Source organism: Elaeis guineensis, chromosome 8 (genome assembly GCF_000442705.2).
Source record: "Elaeis guineensis isolate ETL-2024a chromosome 8, EG11, whole genome shotgun sequence".
Taxonomy (NCBI): domain Eukaryota; kingdom Viridiplantae; phylum Streptophyta; class Magnoliopsida; order Arecales; family Arecaceae; genus Elaeis; species Elaeis guineensis.
The window spans coordinates 116,562,927-116,589,087 of NC_026000.2; positions in this window are offsets into that span (position 1 = coordinate 116,562,927).

Below are 26,161 nucleotides of genomic sequence, written 5' to 3' on the forward strand. Positions count from 1 at the left end.
ATACGAGGAAGACAACTGCGCTCCCACTGACCTTTTTGAACACACATGGTTCCTCCTCGTTCTTGATGAAACCAAACATTTTGATGATATCATTGAAATGAGTATTCCAACTTCAAGATGCTTGCTTAAGTCCATAAATGGACCTTTGTAGCTTGCAAATCTTGTGATCATCATCACTGGATGTGAAACCAAGCGGCTGTTCCATACAGATATGTTCCTCAAGATGTCCATTTAAGAATACCGTTTTCACGTCCATCTGCCATATTTCATAATCGAAATAGGCTGCAACAGCAAGCAATGTACGGATGAATTTTAGCATGGCTACAGACAAAAAGGTATCCTGATAGTCAATGCCTTTGCGTTGACTATAACCTTTCGCTACGAGCCTAGCCTTGAATGTCTCCACATTCCTATTTGCACCTATCTTTCTCTTGAAGATCCATTTACATCGAATAGGTACAATACTTTCAAGTGGATCTACCAAGGTCCAGACTTGGTTTGAGTGCATCGAGTCAATTTCTGATCTCATTGCCTCTAACTATTTCTCAGAGTCGATATCTAATATCGCCTCGTCATAGGTCTTGGGGTCATCACCATGAGCCACATTTCCCGTGAGGAACATTTTCTCTACTTCCTCTTGTATGGTACCTAAGTACCTTTCAGGAGGACAAAAACCCTAATCGATCTACGAGGTGGAAGAGGTTGTATTGGGACTGGTTCTGATTGATTAGGTTCCTCAAGTTCTTGAGCTCGTTGCTCTTGGGAGACATTCTCCTTGAGCTTAACTATTCTTCCGATGCCACCATCTTGAATAAACTATTTTTCAAGAAAAATAGCATTTTGACTCACAATCACATTGTGGTCTTCCAGAATATAGAAATAGTATCCTAATGACTCTTTAGGATATCCTATGAATCGAGCTCTAAAAGATCTGAACTTTAACTTGTCCGCCTGCTGTCTTTTGACATGAGCTGGACAATCCCAAATTTAAGATGATTCAGACTTGACTTCTTACCATGCCATATCTCATACGGTGTGGTAGGAATGATTTTAGAAGAAACCTATTCAATACATAAATTGCTGTCATGAGATAATGTCCCCAAAGAAACTCAGAGAGGTCTGTGAAGCTCAACATGGAACGGACCATATCTAATAGGATCCATTTTTTTCATTCTGAAACTCCGTTGAGTTGAGGCATTCCAGGTGGAGTCCATTAAGAGACTATGCCATTGTCCTTAAGATAGTCTAGGAACTCCCGACTAAGGTATTCACCTCCTCGATCTGATCAAAAAATCTTAATGGGCTTTCCTGATTGTTTTTTTACCTCATGTCTGAATTCTTTGAACATTTCAAAGGCTTTAGACTTGTGTTTCATTAGAAACACATACCCGTACCTAGACATATCATCGATAAAGGTAATGAAGTAGATGTAGTTGCCTCTAGTCGGTAATGAAGTAGATGTAGTTGCCTCTAGCCGGCACATCAAATGGGCTGCACACATCCGTATGTACTAAGGCAAGTAGGTCTGTGGTCCTTTCTCCATGTCCCACAAAAGGAAGCTTAGTCATTTTGCCTTGAAGGCATGATTCATAAACTAGATATGACTCGAAAGTCAACAACTCAATAGCTCAGATTTCTTCAATTTGTTAACCCTGTCTTTCGCTATATGACCTAGCCTTAAGTGCCACAGATACCTATCATTTAGACTATCTCTAGGTCTTTTAATTCCTATGGCATTCACATTTTACTCGATATTAAATACAGATACATCAATATGTAGCAGATAGAGACGTTAATAAGAAACCATCTGCAATTTTATTATTTTCATAAAAAATATTACAATGGTCCTTATGAAAGCTAATCACATAGCCTTCTTGTCCTAAACATGAAACAGAAATCAAATTCCTGCTTGCTGCAGGCACATAATAACAGTCTCTTAAAACTAAATCTAATCCTAATGGTAATTGCAGAGGGTAGGTTCCCACGACCACAATAGCAACTCTTGCTCCATTCCTGATGCGTAGGATCATCTCCCCATCCCTCAGCCTCCTGCTCTCCTCAAGATCCTGCATAGAAGTGCACAAATGAGCACTAGAATTAGAGTCAAGCACCCAACTGGATGCAGAAGAAATCGTAAGATTAGACTCTCAAATGAGCATACCTCCAGAAGGACCATCTTCTTGTTCTTCAGGGTGACCAGGTACTGAGGACAGTTCTGCTTCCTCTTCTTTCCATCTACCTTCTGCTTCTTCGCAGACTTCTTTTTCTTTTCAAAAGATTTTCTCTTGGAAGAAGTCCACACCACAGTAAGAACTGAGCCTTTTGAACCCTTCATAGAAAGCTCAGCCATAACCAGCATGTTCATTAACTCGGCCAAGGTACATTGCATCTTATGCATATGAAAGTTCATGATGAACTGACCATATGCATCGGACAAGGACTGAAGGATCACATCAATCTAAAATCTTATCTAAGATGATACCGAGCTTCTCAAGCTCCTCAAGATCCTTGATCATTGTCAAACAATAATCTTGGACTGACTGCCCATCATGTATCTTGACCTTAAAAATCTTTGAGAGACTTGATACTTAGCTGCGTGACTCTGTTCACCAAACAACTCTTGTAGGTGAGCCAACATTTGATGGGTAGTCAAAATTTCTCATGTTGAGCTGCAAGTCATCAGACATTGCACCCAACATGTAGTACCTTGCTTTGTTATCATCATCCATCCATTTTTTTAGAGACGCTCTCTGTTCAGCAGTCAGACGTGCTAGTATGGCAGGTGGATCCTGATCTAAGACATGAGTCAATATTTCAGAACCTAGAATAATTCTGTAGTTTCTCAATCAGTCCTTGAAATTGGGTCCAGTCAGTCTATGGGTGTCTAGAATTTTGGTCAAGCGGTTTGAGGCAGACATGTTTCCTGTAGAGAGTCAAAAATTTTTAGTTAGATTTTGTAATCAGACTCAATCAATTTATTTAAATTTTTATTTTTAAACAAATTAGGCTCCCACTATTTTCTCAGATCCTTACACTCCTTGGTAGAGATATGAAAATCTCCGTGATCAGTAATTTTTAGTGGGTGGTGCGGTCTCACCGACTGGCTCACCACCTCACCTAATAATTATTGGTGATGGGTCAATCGATGAGTGGATAACTCTTGTCCAATGATTCTCTAATCTTGGTGCACCCAAAACTTGATCTCTAATTCATGAAGCTTATCATGTTCGGGATATTGCTCCAATCTTTGTTAAGTCAAACCCACCATTTGCACAAACTAGATTCCTGATTGGGTCCCTCACCATATCCGAAATATTAAGCCCAACCCATCCTCTAATCCATAGCATCCAATGCCTAATGGACATAGTTGCATCTTCCCGGTGCAACTGAGCCACTGTAACCAGTTGAGAACCATCAACCCCGGGAAGGGCCCGCACATCCACAATGGTGGAAGACCTAGACTTAATATTTTCTTAGGAGATTTATTTAGGTCTCATTAAACTTGATTTGACATAGTCATAACAATTATGACTAACCTAGTGGCATGGGTTAGCTCGAATTGTTAGCCACCTCTAATCAGAACTGAGTCGACACATATGGCCAGGTAAGTGAGACCGGTAGGAGGGATATGCCATTAACTCGATAAGAATGCATTTGAGTCGAGTAGCTCCCAATTAAAAACCAGTCGGTCACATCTGTCCAACTTACCTTAGACACCAAATTGTCGAACCAGAACTAATTGGGTTAGCCTACAATCCAGGCTCTAACCACTGAGCCAAATTAGGTCTTAACTTGATCGAGTCACATCTAAATATGATTGGACCTTGACCCAGACTTAATCCTATTAGGCTGATCAATTATTAGCTTTCATGATCCCACCTAACCAACTCTTGATTCCGTTTGATCAACCGCTAGACCTAATTGAGCTACCCAAGCCTGAACCTAATTTTATGAAAATGTCTTAGATCTGAAATTCTCAATTTTAGGCCTAACTTAATTTCATAAGCTTAATTTATTAATTAATTTTGGGTTCATAAACAAAGCATGTAAAATAAATCCTAAGATTTCAGGATCTAGGATTTTGCAGAAAAATAAGTTTTGATTTCTGATTAAAGATGAACGCGCGGCACCCCTACACGTCATATGAACATCCCATTGAATGGGAAGAGAGGGTCTTAATATCCTACTTTGTTCTTATGACCGGACGGCCATAAGGAACACCTTAATCAGAAATATAAATTTAACTACAAAACTAGTTAGATCTAAATTAACATATTACATATACAATTTAAGATCTAACTAATACATGCTTTGCATACATCTCATGTATCAAAAATTAATCTAATTAACATGCTTTCAGATCTGATACATCACATGTAATATCTGAAAAATAGAATTTAAATTGAACTATTCAAAATAAAAATTATTCTAGATAAGTTACTAGAACAATTCTACAACTAGTCTAGACATACAATAGATCAATTTTATGAAATAATTAAAATTTTATTTTCTATTTTTTGATCTGATTATAACAATTATAATATCAAAAAAATAGAGAATAAATTATATTTAATTCATATTTTAATCTCATTAAAATATAAAACTTAAGACTATTCATGGATTCAACTAATCCTAGTCTAGTCATGCATCTCATGCATGTTAGATCTTCTTAGATTTAATTTTAAATATTTTGATTTTAGATCCTATCACATCTGATGTGATATCTAAAATTCTTTAATATTAGATAATTAAAATTAAAATCAGATCTAAACTAGATCTGAAATAGAGCCAACAACCTGGCTCTGATACCACTTGAAGGAGGAGAAATATTTTCTCCACGTAGGATCTTCCAGATTTCATCAAATCTGAGATGGAATAATTTTTAAAAAATTTATCCTACATATTTCAGATCTTAAGGGTAATCTGATTACCCTGTAGATAATCTCTGCACAGCCCGAGGTTTTGATGTAGCCATGCAAGCACCTGACCTCTACCGGTATCCACTCGGGCAGGATCTGGAACGTCTTCTCCTCGCGAATCTATGCTTCAAAATCAGATCTTTATCTAATTTGAAAGTACTTTAGAACTCTTTCTGAAGTTGGAGCAGCAGCCTATCGAAGATGTCCTGCAGCCTTCTGTTTCAGGCATCACCACGCCTTGGATCTTTGTCAGATGGACGTCCAACTTTTTGGACGTGAAGAGGGGAGGAAGGAGAGCAGGAAAGATGTGGAGAAGAGGGTAGGGGGTGGCAGCTATTGGGTTTTGTGCATAAAATAATTTCTTCCACGAAATCCTAGGTGCAGCAGGGTTTATATAGACCCTATATGCTGCGCAGTGCCACATCATTCAACCAAACAAAAAATTTTAATAAATTTTGAAAAAATTTGATTGGTGGAGTGATGTCATCTAATCACATCAGATAAGAACTCCACCCTCTCTCCTAAGTTGGTGCCAACAATGGATAAGCTCAATCAAGGTGGCGCCAAAGAGTCCATGTTTATCAGGACTCTTTGGTTCTTATCCATTTGGGGCGTCCACTTTAATCCAATTGGGCTCATGCCATAATCTGATTATGGCATCCAATTCAATTAGATTTTGACATGTGGATACTCCACAAAAATCCTCCAATGAACCCTCTTCAGTTTAAGACCCATATGTCAACTTTTGACAGATGTCCTAAAATGAGACATATCGTGATCTCATCATCGACATCATCGAAACTCCTTTCGAAGGACCAGAACTCTTCTGATTCAGACAATTAGAATGATCGATCATCAATATCATTCTAATTGCTCCCAAAATCCATCAGTGACACCTAGCAGTATGTGGTGGCAACCCATCAAAATTGAAGATGAACCTCTCAGTGCAGTTACCTGTGTGATTGATTTTTTTTATCATGAGTCCCGACTGAATTAGGGTTAAGGTGAACTCGTTAAACCCAACATCAGTCATATGAGTTAATTGATCGATCCGAGTCTGATATGAAACCTTAATGAAAAACTCTTTTCCATTATTTTACTCTGCCATGGCCATGGGCTTAAGGACTTGATCTTTCAATTATCATAGGACTACTCCTCTCATCTACCGAGGTTGATAGATCCCATCTTGGTGCGACCTAGTTCCTATAATGAATATGCTACAGCCAACATACACCTCAGAGTTTCGAATGGCTAGGAGACCGAGTTATGGTGTAGTCAAACTATAACACACTCAAGGTGAACTGTCGATGCACCTCAGATCAAAGAACTAGACACACAACTGCAGCATCGAGCTAGTCATCGATAAGATGGTAGACTTCTTTATGACTGCTCGAAGTGGTCACGCTCAGTACTCTCATTCTCAACGATACCTGTATTCTCACTCTGGTGTCTCCACACCGTAGACTCAAGATACATCTACCTTAAGAAAGCGATCGTACACCAACCTTCCGGATCGATCACCATCCTCGTGATGATCCTATAGTCAGGAGCTGTTTATGAGTTAGTTATGTAAATTCATGCCTTAAATTTTCAACTCTTGAAATTATGAATTTACATTCTCACTAACTCAAAGGATGTATCACAGACACAACGTACACAATGTGATAGAAGAATAATCTTTTTATTCATTTATAGTCAAAATTACAAATTTACCTTTAGATCTGTATAGGAATGTGTCAGCCGATCTGGCATCTAGGGCACACATCTAACAAGAAGAAGGGCTCCAACAGAATTCTCAAGCAAAGTGAAGCCCCTGAAGGAGGGGGGCGGGTTTAAATAGGCAATGGGATCCGACGCAATAATGACTGCAGATCTCTTCTGACCGATTTATAACCGTCGTGTGGCCCACTCATCACGACAGGTGGCTAAAGGCGGCTGATAACTGACAGAATCATTATTGCACCGTACCTAGAGCAATGCTCCAGCAGAAATTTTGAAAAAATCTTTTTGGGTCACCTCGATTTGAAAAGACTCCAGCACCAGCGCGCCAAACGCCAAAATATCTGGACACAATCGAGTACGAAAATTGAGGGAGGCAACTTCGGCTGCAAAAATTTCTCTGTACTTCCTTACTTCGGAACCCGAACTCGAAAGTAGGGGGATTGGTGTTGGGTATAAAATAACCCCAGTCAAACTTCGTAAGAGACCGACCCTCCCAGGGCTTTTTCGGCTTCCGACCTTGTGCAGCGTCTTTCTGAATCCCCCGACTGTCCAAGCTTCCATAATACCATCCGGACTTCTTCAATAATGAGCTCCTTCAGTCGTCTATCGAACTGCCCCAAATGCTCTCTGGGCTTCATTATCAACCGACTTTCTACAGTGATCGACTACTCTCCGAATCTCTTCCAGACTTCTTCCAGCCACGATCGATTTTACTCCAAACTTCTTCTGGACTTTGTCAATGGCCGAGCTTCTCCAGCAGCAGGACTTCTACAGTAACCAAACTCCATCCAAGTTTCTACGATGGTCGACCGCCTTTCGAATTTCATCCGAGCTCCTACAAGAGCCGGACTCCATCCGGACTTCTACAACAGAATTGAATCCCAGACTCCTCCAGTGGTCGACCTTCCACAGTGTCTTCAAGACTCCTCCAGCAGACGAACTCCCACAACGCCATCCGAACTCCACTATCGGTCTACCTTCTATCGGATTCCTCATGAAACTAGACCTCTCCAACGGACAGTCTTCAGACAAGCTTCTACATCAGGCAAATTTCAGACGGACTTCTCTAGCAATCGGCCTCTTACTGGACTTCTCCAACAGAAAATTTCTGTCCGAGCTTCTACAGCAGATGACTTCCGCCTGCAGCATTAGCACCCAAGGCACCCGACGACAGTGGACTCGTCAGCAATCTCGAAAACATCCGAACTTCTCTTAGATTGCTGAGACAGAGAGCCATTCCACTCCATCAGACATCCCAGCCGAGCTTCAGCCATCCAGTCCGAACTCTCTGGCAAGTCGCGACAACGGATACCACTTCACTCTCTGTAACAGATTCCTCGTGGCCCCACCACTTTCTGGCAAGTCGTGATAATGGACACTACCCCACTCTTCGTAACAGACTCCACGTGGCCCCACCATTCTCTGACAAGTCACGACAATAGACACCACTCCACTCTCCGTAACAAACTCCACGTGGCCCTAGATGGCCCACTACCAGGTAGTTACGGACGTCGCTGTCAAGCGGTTATGCTCCTCGTCTATAAAAGAGACCCCCCAGATACGTTCTCTTCTAAACTCTAAACTCTATCCTGAAACTCTGCTAAAATTTCATTCGAGTGCTCCATTTCTATTGAAGCAGAGTATTGACTTGAGCATCGGAGGGTCTTGTCGGAGCACCCCTAACTCCGGTTTAGACTTCCCTTGCAGGTCCCGGCGGCGGCCGCGATCCCCTCAACTCCAGCTTCTCCAGCGTCGGCGGAATTCTGCACCAACAATAAGGAATAATCCAAGCATGTTTGAAGAATTCAAGCAAGTCATGGCTCAAGAGTTCGAGATGACCGATATTGGGCTCATGAGCTACTATTTTGGGATCGAAGTGAAGCAAGTGGAAGAAGGCATCTTCATCAATTAAGAAAATTATTAAGAGAGGTTCTCAATAAGTTTAACATACACAATTGCAAGTCCACTCAAACTCCTATAGAATTGGAGTGAAGTTGTCAAAGTTTGATGATGGAGAGAAGGTGGATCCAACTTACTTCAAGTGTCCAGTTGGAAGCTTAAGATACTTAATGTGTACAAGGTCAGACATGCTCTTTGATGTTGGACTGATCAGTTATTTTATGGAAGCACCTACTATAATACATTTGAGGATTACGAAGAGGATTTTATGCTACACTACAGGTATCATCAATTTCGGTCTACTCTATTCATCTTCTAACAACTTTAATCTTATGGAATACTGCAGCAGTGATTGGGCTGGAGATATTGATGATTGAAAGAGTACAGTGGGATTTCTCTTCTATATGGGAGCTACTGCTTTTACTTGGACTTCAAATAAGCAATCTTTAGTCACACTATCTACATGTGAAGCTGAGCATGTGGTGGCTACTTCATGTGTTTGCCATGCCTTTTGGCTTCGCAACTTATTGAAAAAGCTACATATGACTCTAAAAGAAGCTACAAAAATATTTGTAGACAATGAGTCTGCTATTGCTCTTATAAAAAAATCTAGTTTTTCATGATCAAAGCAAGTATATAACACACACTATCACTTCATTCAAGAAAGCATTGAAAGGAAGGAAGTTCGAATGAAGTATACAAGATCTCAAGATCAAGTTGCTAATATTCTCACAAAGTCACTCAAGCAAGAAGTGTTTGTGAGGTTAAGAAGTTTGTGGGGCATTACAAGATCAAGTTTAAAGGGGGGTGCTGGAAAATAAACTTGATTTTGGATCATAAAAGTAAAAAAAAATAGGCTCTATTAATTTTGAATTGAGCTAATAACGGCACAAATTCTAGAGAATTTATTTTCAAAAATATCTCTAGAATATGCTTAAAATATTTTGGGTCTAAAACTTTCTCTAGAATATGCTTGGAATATACTTGGAATATGCTTAGAATATCTTGTATCCAGAATTTTCTTTTAGAGCCTATAAATAGGCATCCTCCCATTCTTTTGAGATGTGTAACCAAAGGCATTGAGCAATAATACAAGTTTTCTCTTCACAAAATCCTTTACATCTCTCATCTCTTCTCCATGTATGCATAACCTCCCTTCCACCAAATTCAAACACCTAGTATACCTATTCCAACATTCCTGACTTCTCCTACTTGTGCAACCCTGCACCCTAACTAGTGGGTTCAAGTGATTGTGTCCAACCACCTAGTGAAGGACAATGCAATACTAGAATTTTATCATTTTTGGGTTTGTTAAAACTTTGTCTATTTTGGATTGGTATCGAAAAATAGAACCATGGATCTATGACCAACCTTTCTATGATGGCCAAATTGATAAGTCGTCCTACATGTCCATGCTTGAAATCTAGCTATCTAAACTTCTAAGCACCAACCCTTGCACGTGTTCAAAGATGAGGAATTCATTAATCTACAACTGGGAGCGAGGCACTTTGAACACCTAGTGGAAGAGTCTTATGACCCATCTATTTTGTTCTCTTTTTGACTTTTGGAGGCCAAGTGGCTCCAGCAGGATGCCATCGGAGAAAAGAATCTTCGTCGCCGACGACCCCGTAGGCTCTCACCAACCAATATGCGCCTAGGACTTTTCACATGACGGTGAAACCAAACCCAAGGGCGTCCGAACACCTGCCAGCCTGTAGGTTTTGCAATCAACTTAGGGTGCGTTTAGATACACTTTTTGATTTTTAATTTTTAAAAAATATTTTTTATTTTTTTTTATTTTTATTATTGAATAAAAATAAAAAAATAAAAAATATATTTAATAATTATATTATTATAAAATAAAAAATAATATTTGAAGATGGCAGGTGAAGAGCTCGATGAAGAAGAAAAGATTGGAGAGGAAGGGAAAAGAGGGTGGGGAGGTGAAGAGCTTGATGAAAGAGAAGGGTTCGGACTCTTTCCTTTTTGATTTGGCATTTTAGATATGGAGAAGTAAAAAAAAATATAAAAGTAAGTTTTGGAAAGTAAAAAATTTTTGCTTTACATATAAAGTAATTATTTTGATTATTTTAATTTTTATTTTTTACTTTTCATAATATTATCAAATATTATTTTTTAATTTTTATTTTTAAAAAATAAAAAACTATGTTTTTAATGACTAATCAAATGCATCTTTAATTTTGATCTTGAAAAATTCTATGTTCAAGAGCATGTGCATAAACATGTTTCTGTGTTTCGATAGGAAAATTATATCCTGCATGCACCATCATAGTCATGTACATCATCAATCATGGAGGCTAATCATTGAGACAGCATAAAAGATGAATAAAATTCACATTAATGTATATATTTTCATGATTGACGGCATGCACGGCATACTAATTAATATACATGCAGTGTCAGATATAGTTTCTTGTTTCGATGAGTCTATACCTCATTAAGTACCAATACAAGCTAGGGGAATCAGGTTGGCTCCCGCACTCATCGAAATATTTAATCATCCAATGCAATTGGGATTCCTTGGATCTGAAAAGAACTTTGAGCATCTGATGAAATATTTGACATATGTTAAATTCAATAAACTAAATTCATATATTTTTAACAAAAAAATTATAGGAGTATCTTAGGTGAACTGAATAATCAAATCGTCTAAAATTTTGCATGCATTTTGAGATTGACAAGGAGCCAACAACATCAGAAAAATAACTAATTAGAAGAGGATTAGGCACTGTGTTTCATCATGACAATGTTTATGGTTTGTAAATTATGCATTGAGTGTGCCTTGTATTAGCTAAACAACTTTTGGATGATAAGCATAATTACGAAATAGTTATCCTGTCAGACCTATTTGTAGTAAGTATAACTATTCCGAAAGAAATTGTTATAGGCATGCATATCTGGTTAATGCTAGTCTCTTTTTTTTCATGAATAAAAAGACTTGGTCAGAGGATTTGAAAAATTATAACTGGATAAAAAATAGAAATAACTTGTGAAAGTACAGCTTTAATACATATAGATCTAGTTTGGAAGTGGGATAGCACTCTACATCATAAGGGTGCTATCCATGTTATCTCTGGAATAACTCCCAATACAGTGTGGAATTAACCAGCCATCCTTAACATGTTGGTCAAGTGGGGGATAAGTGGGGATTGGTGGTTCCTTAGATACCAAGGAACTAGCTTTATCTCCATTAATTAGTGAAAGATTAATTATCCATTTATTAGCAAAAAGTAATTAAAATCTTGAGGTCATAAAAATCAACATATTTTAGCTGTGGTTTGTTATGTTATCTTAGATTAAAAACTTGTTCCAAAAATTAGTTTTGTATTATTCTCATCTATCCCGATATTTGCTCTAACTATTGGAGATAATAATAACTTATTTACAAATTGCATATTTTGCTTCCCAACTAGGCTTTAATATTTTTCATTTTTCCTTTTCCTATAATATACACAACCATTGGCTAGCTGAACTCAAAGACATAGGGTTCAATGACTCATCTCTAGTACGATGCTTCTTTATGCATAGGTGGTGGCATGCGTACATCGAATGGTGTAGAATTGTGGGAGTCCATTTAATATTTTCTCATTGTCTTACATCCTAAGAAATAGTCTCTTATCACTTTTTTGATTACATTAACAAATACAAAATTCAAAATTATAATATAACTGAATTATTAAAATAACATAAAAAAGAAATAGATTTTTCCATATTTGTATGCAGTATTTTTTTTGAATTTTTCTTTTTTCTCTACTCTTATAGATATCATAATTAAATATTTTCTTGTTTAGATGTTGTTACTCTTTCTTATTTTCTAATTTATTCAATTTTTATATGTTTCATTATGCTATTTTAAGTACTATTTATTCGCATCATGATTTCAAATTCTTTAGATATTTATTATTTATTTTCTCATCAAATAGTGGTAAGATAATAATAGTAGGAAAGGATTTCCATTTTTGGCATGATCTCAGCAGCAAAGAAATGCTTGATTGATTTTTATATTTGCTTTTACTTAGTTATTTTACAATTTTTACCTTCTTGTAATGAAAGCCAAAAGTTTTGCTTTTATTTGTTCATCTCTGTATGTGGCTATAGTTACACAAAATCTTCTTATTATTTAAAATTAAAATTTCAAATTTTTCCATATGTACTTTTAAAATAATAATAATAAATCAAATTTTGATGGAATATTCCTAGATTTCAGATCTCTCGTATTTATATATTAATTGCAGGTATACATATAAAAGATGGAATTTATTTCTCTTGGGAAGATAAGGTATTTACATCTCTCGACTCCTATATCAATAACAAGACATCTAAATCAAAGATCTATATTATTAATAACAGTCTATACCATTTAAACTACCTAAGTCTCTAACTTATGCATCATATGGATATAAACAACAAATATTTAAAAACATAAGAAACTATGTTTTGCTATGATCTAAGCAATAAAATCTATCAATTTACAGTCTATATATTTTTAACATTTGTAGAAAATGATCAATAAAGTGAATTCTCAATTTTAAATATTTTGTCATATATGTTAGCATATAGCATAATGTTTATTTTTGTATCCACATGATATATAAGTTAGAGATTGTTAAAATATGTATTTTTTGATTTCTATATACTTCAAGTGATACAAGGGTTGGTTTGGTTGGATAGAGTTGGAGAGAAGGGGAAAGAGTGACTTTTATTCTAGCCATTTGGTTGGAAAAAAGCTTATTCCTATTTTGATTCCATAAAAAAATAAGAATACCCAATGCCCCAAAACCCAATCCCTTTTCTTTCCTATAATTCAAATTTCATTATTTCTTGATTTCAATTATGAACTAAATATGTCGGAGGAGTTGGCCATTTTGATTCTCATTCTCAATCATTTTGATTCCAATTCCAGTCGTGTACCAAATGCACACTAAATCATGATTAATAGTATGGATCTCCGGTTTAGATGTTTTATTATTAATTTTATAGTTGAAAAGGATGGATACTCTCTCTCCTCTCAAGAAGTATAAGTCCACTATTATGCCATCTTTTATATATATATATATATAGAAAGAGATATATATATATATAGAGAGAGAGAGAGAGCTATCAGCTTTTCTCCTCTTTTTTCTTTTTTTCGTTTTTGGTAATCTGATTGTCTTTTGTATCAGCGCACTTCTATCTTTATCTCCAACAAAAAATAAAAAGATAGCCCTTTTGATTCCTTCAATATATCTACAATTAAAAAAATTAAAAATTCATATACCCTATCATATGTATGACGTATGCAAGATATTAGTGTGTATATGATTGGACTAATTATGTGGCATTATTGGAGTTTGACGAATATTTTTGTTGTGTTATGAATTTGGATATGACTAATATTTTTAGTATTATTGGAGTTTGACAAATATTACTGTTATGTTATGAATTTGGATATGACTAATATTTTCTTTTTCAAAAGCAAAAATTATTCAACTTCACATTATGAATATTGAAATGATATGATTTGGACTTGCACAATTTTTTTCACAAATGACAAGAAATTCTGAAGAGTTACAATGAACTTTAGCCCTGACGTGTGGAACCAAATGACAAGTACTAAGAGACTAGAAATATAGCATTGCATGAAGCAATGCAGTCATCAAAGATAGGCTTTCTATTATAGAATTCTATTACAAGGATGGTGCCTCAAAGCCAACTCGTATCGTCAATCCTACAAAGCTAGTGGCGTGGTGAGAGTTTGTGATACGTCACTTTAGTCTTCGGTCACCTGTCAAAGATACGTCGCATTGTGCATTAGTTATCAAACTTTTGAGGGTAAAAGGAGCTTGTTGACTTTCTTTTATATATTAATACATGGCCAAACGCACTGATTCCTTCCACGCACATCTTTAGCATTGCAAAGTTTTTCTATTGTGATGAGCCAATGGGATCTTACTTAGTAATCAACATACTTGAGCGAAACCATAGCAACTTTTGCTAATGGTGTCACTAGTTAGTATATGGATAATAGAAACAGTACCACAGAAGAGTAATGCGTTGGAAAAAAAATCATTCAAAATATTTAGAAATTACTATTTATGTTCACATGATTTTAAGATAATTTTATAAAAAAAAATAGAATACCAAAATGAGAAAACAATAGAGAAGATATTATCTGAATCGAAGCATGTGAAACACTGCCTTAAGAACATGATTTGCCTTCGATACCGATCTCATCCTTAAGGTATAATGATCTCGCTCAATCTGTTCCTCCTCTAACAAGTATGATAATTGGGGAGGCTAACCCAGAAGATTTTTTTTCAGATGCCCAACTAAAAAAAAGAGTAAAAAAAAGGGAGAAAGACAATCTCTATCTTCGAAAGAAATAGAGAAAGGTAAAACACAAGAAGAGATTGAAAGTTTTTATTCATTTTGAAATAGTCAGATCCAGAACCGATTTATAGATTTTCTTTGAATTACTAAGGAGGCACCATGGCTTTGAAAAGATATAACATCGTATTTTTTCAGAAATTTTCTCTTCTGGAGAACCGTATCTCTTTGGAAAGAAGTGTTAAATTAAAAAAAAAAAATTAAATTTTCAAATAACTAAAATTTAGGGGATAAGAAAAATTTAAATACTTTTTAAAATAAAACTCCAATATAAGGAGCTAGGTTTGAGGTTTAGCATGAAACTGATTTCGAGCCAAAAAGCCAGGATTGAATTTGGCATATATGCATTGGGTTCAGCTTGTTTTAACCTTAAATTTAGTTGAAGGCAAACCATTTGTGAGTAGCTTGAATCATTTATAGACCTCATATATATATATATACACACACACCAACCAAATAAATTTGGGAACTCTAATGATTTATTGATTTTTGATGTCCATTTGGAATTGCTATAGAAGATATAATTTCTATTTCTTTTCCCCATATTTTCTCTTTTTTTCGTGACATGCCGTTTTCAGTTCTTTATGGTTTGTTCCTAGTATTTCTGGTACCATTTTACCTCTATATATCCATGATCCAGGGGACTACCAAAGCACTCGCCCCCTTTATGATTGCTTTTCTAAGGGGAGGAAATACTCTACAATGCCCAAAAGAATCCTGAATGAACAATTGAGTAGGCATATATTGGTAACTATCCTTGCTACGAATCAATAGTTAGTCTGATTTGTAGTTGAACTTTGAATGCTGAGGCAACTGCTACAAAGATGATGCTAGTGGGACTAAGTTATCATGCTCTAGTATGTTCCAGTGATATATATGTTGCTCAAGTTTAGGCAGAATTTTCTTGTTCTAGTATTTATAACACATCCTTGCTCAATATGACAAGTAGGAGATGCATACTCATTTAGCCATGTAGTGGGGTAAGAATGTGATTTCAGGTGAATATGCCACGAGCCAAGGCCAAAATAATAGGCACCATATGGAAACTGACCAAGTCAGCCAGAGGGTATCATGCTAGAGGCCAAATATATAGAAAAAATTGAGAGTAAATTAATACAAGATATGGCAAATGAAAGTGCAACAATGGGATTAGGGTTGGTTAAACTTGATTATTGGTTTAATGGGTGATACAGTATCATGCTATTCTGGTGAATATAAAGTAATGGGAGGTCAATTGGCATCAGGTTCCAAAACCATCAGACCTGGAGGATGAACATAGGCCCCATCGTTAAAGTGAGTAGTTTTTATGCTATTTGTCTTTTAGTATAAATAAGTGAATTATACTCCGAAACAAGGATCCTTTTACATACTAATAAATCCAATTTATCCTAATTAATTATACATTTCTTCAATTATTACTTTGGCTACACCCTATCCAACTTGTCTGTCATTTTTTGAACGGTGATGTGATAAAAGTGAAAATTCTTGAACGTCAAAGAACCTAGACCCATATTATTCGAATTATTTTTCTTTGATTATCTTCTTTCAAGCTAATCAACATTGGTGGTGCCTCCATACATCTATCCCTTATCGCTAGATCTGTCAAATAAACTTTGAGTCAAATCCATCCCTAGCGGTGATAAAAGCCTTGCCAACATCTAGTCCATAAGGAAGCCTATACATGGATCTAACTTCAAAGTCCTGATTGGATATAACTTGGGTTGGGAAAAAGTCTAAATGTACTCAAAACATTCTTGCATCTCCAGGAAGATTCTGAGACTAATCACAGATAAAAGGATGACAAGATAATGCATTACATAATAATGTTGGGTCCCTATACCATTGCTCATTATTTGTTGTAGGGAAACTCACATTAACAAATCCATCATTTTCCCTTGCTTGAGTAACTCTCTAGAATGTATTTCTTTTCCTTAGCAACAAAAGAATGGAAAAAAAATTCATTTGTCTTGTCTAAAGTAAAACATTATTTGATATTTATTATTCTTGTTGTCATTATTGTTGCTTCTAGTGGTGCTACTATTATTATGAGTAGCACCAGTTGTGGTTAATGGTAGGTTATTACTATTATTAATAATATTTATTATTATTATTATCATCATATTTTTTTAGAGAAAGAGAGATCCATCTAGATTGTAATTATCAAGATACTGATACTTAGTGATGCACATAGGATTTAAACCTTAGGTCTTCCATTATTCTTTTTGATATTATTATTATTATTAGCATTATTATTAGTATAAGTATTATTTGATAGAGAGAGAGTAAACTAGATGTAAAATTTGATAGGAAAAAATCTATCTGGATTTATATCTGAATCTACCCAAGTGTAGATTCCGATAAGTATCCAACTAATTACTATCTACATCCCTATAGACTTTTATTTAAAGGATATGATAAGAAAATTAATAGATTTGTATCTAAATATTAGATTCTATTTGCAATCATATTTAATCTCATATAACTCTTATGAACAATTATTGCTAGATCAACACAAATTGACTAGTTTAGATTGTACCAAGTCGACCCGGTGCTGACCATATATCCATTTATAACATTTAGCATTGATATCTATATAAGATAGATATACATATGAATTTTAATATCAAATTGATATTTGTATCAATATCTATATTCGTCAAGCAAAGAGAGATATGGATACGCACTTCCTGATATTTGATCCATATCTTATGTGTTTTTAGCCCCAAAGAAAAACTTTCTTAACCTCTATTATATATTCTTTATTTTTTAAATTCAAAATCGGGGAGTTGTGATCTCAAGGAACCAAGAAAAAATTAGGTAATAATTAGAGTACAAAATTTAACTTTGTGAAGGATTGATGTAGGTTTTTTACTTTATATTATATTGCTTTTTCAGAAGTAGATTAACAATTATACAAGAGTAAAATACACCAACAAAGAAGTGGAATAGAAACTTATTCTCTTGAGAAAATATATTTCTCCTTAGGCTACCTAAGCACCTTTTCTTTGGCAATTCTTGCTCCATCCATGCATAAAGGAAACCATAAAGAATCAACATATATGTGTAAACTCCTCTTCTCTTCAGGTATCCTCCACCATCAATCCCTAAAAAATACACGTTCCTTTAGAAAAATGGCTTTCAAACACAAGGTACTTCTTATCTTTATTCACTTAAAACTCTCCCATAATAAGACTCAAACATCCTAGTATCTAGCTACTTGTTGTTGCCAGGATTGGTCCATTTTGAATTTTTCAGCCTTTCATCTCCCATGTTGATGAAGGAAGTCATTTAAAGATTCTATGGAATTATTTTTTGAGCATCTCCCATTAATTACAATGCTTAAAAAAAGACTTATACAAATCATCTGAGAAAAGGATAAGAAAAAAATAGATTAAGGCAAATGGAATACTTATATTGATAAAAAAAAAAACTAGCTAGTCTATGTTGTTCCCCTCCAATAAGATTTGATCCTATACGAAAATCATAATTAGTGACAATTTATATGATATACTATTGGTAACTCATATGTGGGATAAAATCCATATCATTATTGACATATCACTATTGTAAATATTATAATATAGCATTAGTCTTAACTCACATAGAGCAGCATAGGTGGTGGAGATGGTTTAGGTAAAGAGAGTAGGGGTAGGAAAGCTAGTGTAAGAGAAGGATGAGCTACCACCTAAAATTTTATAAGGCAGAGCCGGTGGCAAAACAAGGGGCAGTGGAGGTGGTGGAGATGGATCAGGTAAAGGAGAGTAGGAGAGGGGAGGTTGATCGCAGAAGAGAGTGGATGAGACAAAGCCAAGGTAAAGGAGGAGTTGCCATCTAGGGTTTAATGAGGTGGAGCTGGTAAAGAAGGAAGCCCTCATCTAGGGTTTTGGTAGTGGAGTGAGGTGCCCTAGGATGCTAAAGGAGAGGAGGGTTTTGTGAAGGTGAGTGAAAGGCATGTGGTGAAGGAGAGAAAGGGAGGCAAACCTGATTGCAATAGTGGAGAAAAAAGCCCTCACCTTATATTCTAGTAGTGGAGCAAAGTGGAATCCACAAAAGCCAACAAAGGGGAGTGTGTGAGGCAAAACACATTGAAGGAGAGGAGAGTTTCTTGGGAGCGAGCGAAGGGTGTGCAATGAAGGCGAGTAGGGAGTTGAAGGGCAAAGAAGATAATGGAGTTTGGTAAAACAAGGGGTACACAACAAAGGAGAGTGGTCATGGGAGTGAAAAGAATTTGTTAAGAACGTATGGCTTCCACAAGCAAAGGGGTAGGAGAGCAAAAGAAAATTGGGGATGCATGGCTTGAGTGGTGAAGGGGTGAGAGAGTGAAAATTTAGGGACGCACGATTTTTGATTTTTACCCAATGTAAATCTAACTTCATCAACATTAAAGAAATATTTGACTCTAACAGCTAACTTTTATTTTTTTCTTAATTAATATCTATTTGGATAGTTTTTGGTGATTAATTTCCAAAGATTGAGAATAACCTTTATCCTTTTTGAATAACTACGTACCAACATTTAATATTTAATGGCTAAATACCAATGATTATCTTCCTTAAAGACTATCAATTGCCATTTGATAATAAATATATAAATTTAATTAATATTTGCTATTTATTTTGATGACTTTTATAGAACTATCAATGAATATTTTAAATGGTTTATATCATTAAATATCAAAAAATAATCTTCTGATGCACCATTTTGCTACCAAATTTTTTAGATCTTCGAAATTTCACTTTAGTATATTAGGTTATACATAACCCATTATCACTCTTCCATAGGGTTGAAAGTGGATCAGATAATATCCAACCAAATCCATTTTCATATCTGAATTTATTTGGATATAGATAGAAATTTAAGCATCTAACTAATATTCATATTCATATCCATATTCGTTAAAAAAAATAAATCTAAATATGTCCAATCCATATCCGAATATTTGATTTTATTTGTAATCCTATTAAATTTTATACTACATTCATAAATTTTTAAAAAAATTAAATGACCACATTAACTTACTATTAACTCTATTTTTCATCCACTTAGTCATATCTTTGATTCTCTAGTCATAAAGTTTAGTTATGCAATTTATATCCATACTTTCAGTATTCTACTTGAATCCTTATTCATTTAAAAATAAATATAGATATGAATTTTTATATTTGACTAACATCCATATCTATCCAAGTGTAGATACAAGTTTGAGTTTGTAACTAATTATTACTATCCAAATCCCTATAGAGTTTCTTTAATGGATATGTTTAGAAAATTATCTGATTCATATGCAAATATTAGATTCTATTTGCAATCATTTTTAGCCACATGCAACTCTTGTAAACAATGATTGCTGAATCAATCCCAACCATGTATCTCAGTCCATACTAAACCGACTCGATGCCAACCATATATTGATTTATAATAATTTGCATCAATATTTATATAAGATTAATATAGATATGATTTTAATAGTAAATTGATATTTGTATCCGCATCTATATTCATTGAAGAAAGAGTGATATGGATATGGATATCTTGATATTTGAGCCATATCCTATCTATTTTTAGTACTGAGTATACCTTTTCAAATCTCTATTATGTATACTCTACTTTTTTAAAATTCAAAACTGATATGTTATGATCTTAAGAAACCAAAAAAATCTTTGGGCAATTATTAGAATATGAAATTTAATTTCATGAAGGATCAATATTGGTTTTTTAATTTATATTATATTTTTGTCAGAAATAGACTAATATTTATGTGAAAGTAAAATACACCAACAAAAAAGTGGAACAAAAACATATGCTCTTGAGAAAATATAATTAATCCACCAAGCACCTTTTCTTTTGGCAATTTTTATTCCATCCATGCATTAAGGAAACTGTAAACAATCAATATATGTACATAAACTCCTCTTCTACTCAGGTATCCTCCTCCATAGATCCCTAAAAAAATGACATTCTTTTAAAAAGGGGGCTTTTAAATACAATCTACTTCTTATCTTTATTGATTTAAAAAACACCCAAAATGAGAATCAAACATCTTGGTGTCTAGCTTCTTGTTATTGTAATAATTTGTCCATTTTGGATTTTTGAGCCTTTTTGATCTCTTATATTGACGAAGGAAATCATGTAAAGATTGCATAGAATTATTTTTAAACATCTACAAGTAATTACAATACTTAATAAATAACTTATATAAATCAATAATCTTAAAAAAGAGATAAAAAAATAAATTAAAGAAGATGAAATACTTATATTTATAAAAAACAAAACTAGCTAGTATGTGTTGTTCCCCTCCAATAAGACGTAATTCTGTAAGTGAATCCTAAATAGTAGTAATTTATACAATAATCTTAGATTATGTGGAACAAAATTCATATTACTATTATAAATATACATATTGGAAATTCACATTAATCAACCCTTACAGAGGATAAACATGAGAAATAAATTGATCCCATATTAGGATGAAATGTTCCACTATTTGACTTCCTTTTGTCCCCTACTCTTTCTTACATTGTTTCCCTCCATGTACATGCATGACATATGAGCAACAATTTGATCCCGTTAATCCATCAACATGAGAAGAAAATTTAAAAACATGCATTTTTTCTTATGCTATACTCAACTAAATTGACAAATACCCTAAAAGTAATATTAAGTTCTAACTCTTGAAATAGAAAATATCATTAGGGAAATGAAAAAAATAATATAAAATAGAGAGAAAAAGGGAGAGAGGCCCAAATTTGTTTATCATTGATCACAATATTTTTTCCCTTCTGTTCCACCCATACTTCAAAATCTCTTCCCAAGGAATGGGCTGCTGCGACCGCCAAATAAGCTATTCAAAATTGCCCCACGTTAATTGGGATGGAAATCTAGAAGAGCTGATTAAGGGTTTAATGTTCCCACAATTCTAAGAATCTCAAGATTTAGGATTTAGGGTTTGCAACCTCCAAGAGCCTACAAATCGTAGGATTAGAGATCAAGGTTTACCTATAAAGAATTTGAGATTCTCCATCCTTGCAACCTTTGCATGGAGTTGGATATAAGCATCATCATAATCGCCTCTAAAATATTTTAAAAAATAGAAAAAAAAGATGAAAAGAATAAAAAAGAAGATGAGAAGATAGAAGAATGGTTATTTAGACAATGAAGCTGGTGGCAAAGTAGGGGCCACCAATTAAGGAGGTGAAGTCGATGGTGGAGAACAAGGAGCCACCACCTATGGTTCCATGAGATGGAACAAGGGGTTGGTACACTATAAGAAAAGGGGGTTTTTGATTTTTATTTGCCTACACTAGGGGAAGCATCAGCAATGTAAAAATCCAGCACAAACTTATCGATGCTTTTAAAAAACATCACAAATGAAGATACCTTTACGGTGCTAACAAGCGTTGTTGAAGACCATTAACAAGATGATGCTTATTGGCATCATCTGAAACCATATTTATTACACCCAAAATTTGAGATATAACACGATGATGCTACCAAGGGGTGTAGCTCAAGATAACATGAAGCCAACATTCATTTTTTTAAATAGAATAATAGACGCATCATAAATAAAATTAATAAAAATTTTAATTTAAATTCTTAATTAAACCAAAATTGGTTTAGAGCATTTAATCCAAAATCATGTATCAAACCCATTTTCAAAATTTGTAATAGTTAACTACAAGTTTGTGATCATCAAATAACTAACTTTCAACTATAAAATTCTTAAACTTGTTATGTAGATCCCCAAGTCTGGATCCTTTATCAGTCCAAATCTTATTTCTCTATAAAAGAAAAAAAAAAGATATAAGCTATATAAGCTCAGTAAGTAAAACTTACGCTTCTTTATTAGATCAAATATAAATTTTTTTATGATAATATAATATTTAAAAAATAATATTATTATAAAAATTAAGTATTTCATAGATTATATAATAAAATGAGTTATAAAGATAATCATGCATGCATAAATCATAAATATTTCATATGTTGCGCAGGATCTAGTATCATACGATGTAGCAAGAAGAAAGAAGAAATATAATAAAAAATATAATAAAAATACGTAGATCGATCTCAAGCCTACCTCTACAGGACATACAAGCTTCACTATGAGAGAATCAAATAAAACCAATAGAAGAGGAAGTCACCACTCAATTTTGTATAAGAGTTTCTCAATAAAAAATTCTAAAACCCTTACAAAAGTTCTCTAAAACCTCTTTTAAAGTCTTTCTACACCTTCAAGACATCATCAGCTCTCTAATGCAACTGATGGCTTGTCAATCAAAGTTTTATAGACTTCAAAAACTCCAAAATATTGTTATACTAGGAAATAGAGTCTCAATCAAGCCTAGAATCATCTGTGACCGTCCGATCGTGATCGGCTCATACCAGAGCCGTCCGATCACACATATCAGGGCCACCGATCATCTGATCAAGCCCATATTCATCCTAAGCCGTTCGATCATGATCGACTATGATCTGGGCCATCAAATCACCTAAAAAATCACCTAAACCGTGCGTGGACCGTGTGTTCACTCCATGCGACCCCCATGGACCGCCAGCGCCCCATGGTCCATGATGGACCACACGGGAGCATTGGGCCTGGGTGCCCACGTGTGCTAGGTCGGCTCGCATGTGCACCCGCGCTGGGCCCACCCACGCACTAGGCTGCACGCATCTCCATCGGCCCGACCACGCCACCATCGGCCGTCGCTGATCCGCCGCCACCTTATGCGCTGTGCCACCACTCCGAACCTTTTTTCACGTATATCTTCTCTATTTGTACTCTGTTTGAAATGTTCTTGGGCTCGTTGGACTCTGTTCGTCATCTTGGATCTCGCTGTGGGCTCAATGTGGATGAAATCTTGAGGCATATTTCTTAACAATCTCCATCTCGACTCAATATTCGGCCTCCACCTATCTCTGAGAGTCTGTGATCCATCTCACCCCCACGCCCTGGGGCATGCCTGTCATCTCATAGATGGGCAATCATGGGAGTCGAGCTAGGCCACTCAATCCGACTTCCATCATGGGCTATATCCACTCTGGTCAAAGACTTGCTCAGGGTATCATCCTATGGTAATAGGAATCTCACTCTACGACGTCGCCTCTCATCCTCTCGAGTCTCCTGTCTAGTATCCGATCCACCTCCATCTCGAGCTCCACTTTGCTCTGGGCTCCTCCTGGCTCCTAAAACTCCCTCGCCTGAGCTCTCCGCTAGGTAGTAATATCCTCTTGTTTTCTTCTTTTCCTCTGAAACAATCCTATCATCAAGCAATATTTTCAGGATTCCTCTACCAACTACCATCCTGTAGCCTCTCGAATCCAATCCGCTCAGTGAGATAAGATTTTGCTTGAAATTAGATACGTATCCGAATCTCTCCCAATCTCTCACTGCACCATCATGTGTCCTCCATCTGACCGTCCTGATGCCTCTGATTGTATAGCTCGATCCATCCGGTAGATAAACAATACCCTCACTATTCTCCAGAGAGTCAAACTACTCCTCACTGCAACATACATGATAGGTGCATGCAGAATTTAAAATCCACTGTTGAAAAAAGTAGATACCTCGTCAGATATCTCCAGAATATCATTCTCTGACTTGCTACTAGCCATCACTGTAGTAGCCCTCGTCTGATCTCTAAGTTGAGGATAATCTCTGGCTAGATGTCCTAACTCGTCATACCGATAACATCTGGTCTTGCTCAAGTCTTTCATCCTGGACTTGGACCATCCTTGCCACGATCTTTTATTGCTTTGTCTACCACCTTCTGCACCTCTAGAAACCACCAAAGTTGAGCTGCCACCACCTGAGCTAGAAGCTGGTTTCTTCCTTCTAAGAATCTTGTTCTGAAGAATCACCACGATAATCTCATCCATCTTGATGGTGCTCTTTCCCACTAGAAGAGCGGTCACCAAGAACTCATACGAAGGGAGAAGCAACGCTAGCAAGACCAGCGCCCTGATCTTCTCCTCAACTTTTTCACTAACACTAAGGAGGTCGGTGAGGATCTTCTAAAAGTGATTGACATGCTCCTGCACGCTCTGTCCCTCAGTCATCTGCAGCTGGTAGAACTATCTCTAGAGGAAGAGGGTGTTGGTGAGAGACTTCATTATGTACAACTCCTCGAGCTTTGACTATAGCATTATCGAAAAAGTCTCACCAAGTACATAGATCACCACATCATTCGTTAGGTATAAGCGGATCGTACTCACTACCTGCATTTGGAGCCATCTCTAATCCTGCACCTCCATGGTGGTCGGCTTCTCTCCACACAAGAGAGCATCAATCAATCCTTTCTAGATGAGCACATCTTTCATCCTTACCTGCCACAAGGAGAAATTACTTTTTTCATCAAACTTGTTGATCTCCATCTTGATTGTACTTATCTTCTCCATCTTCTATCTCGATCACCACTGCTGCAACCTATGCTCTGACACCATCTTGCCCTGATACCAATTGTTGCGCAGGATTCGATACCATACGATGCAGCAGGAAGAAAGAAAAAATAAAATAAAAAATATAATACAAATATATGGATCGCCTCAAGCCTACCACCACGGGGTGTGCAAGCTTTACTATGAGAGAATAAAATAAAACCAATACAAGAGGAACTCACTACTCAATCTTTGTACAAGAGTTTTCAATAAAAAGTTTCAAAACTATCACAAAAATTCTTTGAAACCTCTCTTGAAGCCTTTTTATATCTCTAGAACGTTACCAGCTCTCCAACGCAACTGACGACTCATCAATCGGAGTTTTATAGACTCCAGAAACTCTAAAATACTGTTACACTAGGAAACAGAGCTTCAATCAAACCTAGAATCATCTGTGACCGTCCAATCATGACTGGCTCGCACTAGAGCCATCCGATCACGCATATCAGGGCCACCAATCACCTAATCAAGCCTAGATTTATCCTCAATCGTCCGATCATGATCGGCTATGATTTGGGTAGTCGAATCGTGCAAAACATCACTTGAACCGCATGTGGACTGTGTGTTCAGTCCACGTGACTCCCATGGACCGTCAGTGCCCCGCAGTCCACAGTGGACCATGCAGGAGCATTGGGCCTGGGCACTCGTGCATGCTGGGCCAGCCAACGTGTGTACCCACACTAGGCCCACCCATGCATTGGGCCATGCATGCCTACCTGTGCGCGCATCTCCATCGGGCCCAACCGCCCCACCGCCGGCCCACTACTGGTCCGCCGCTGCCTCGTGTGCTGTGCCACTGC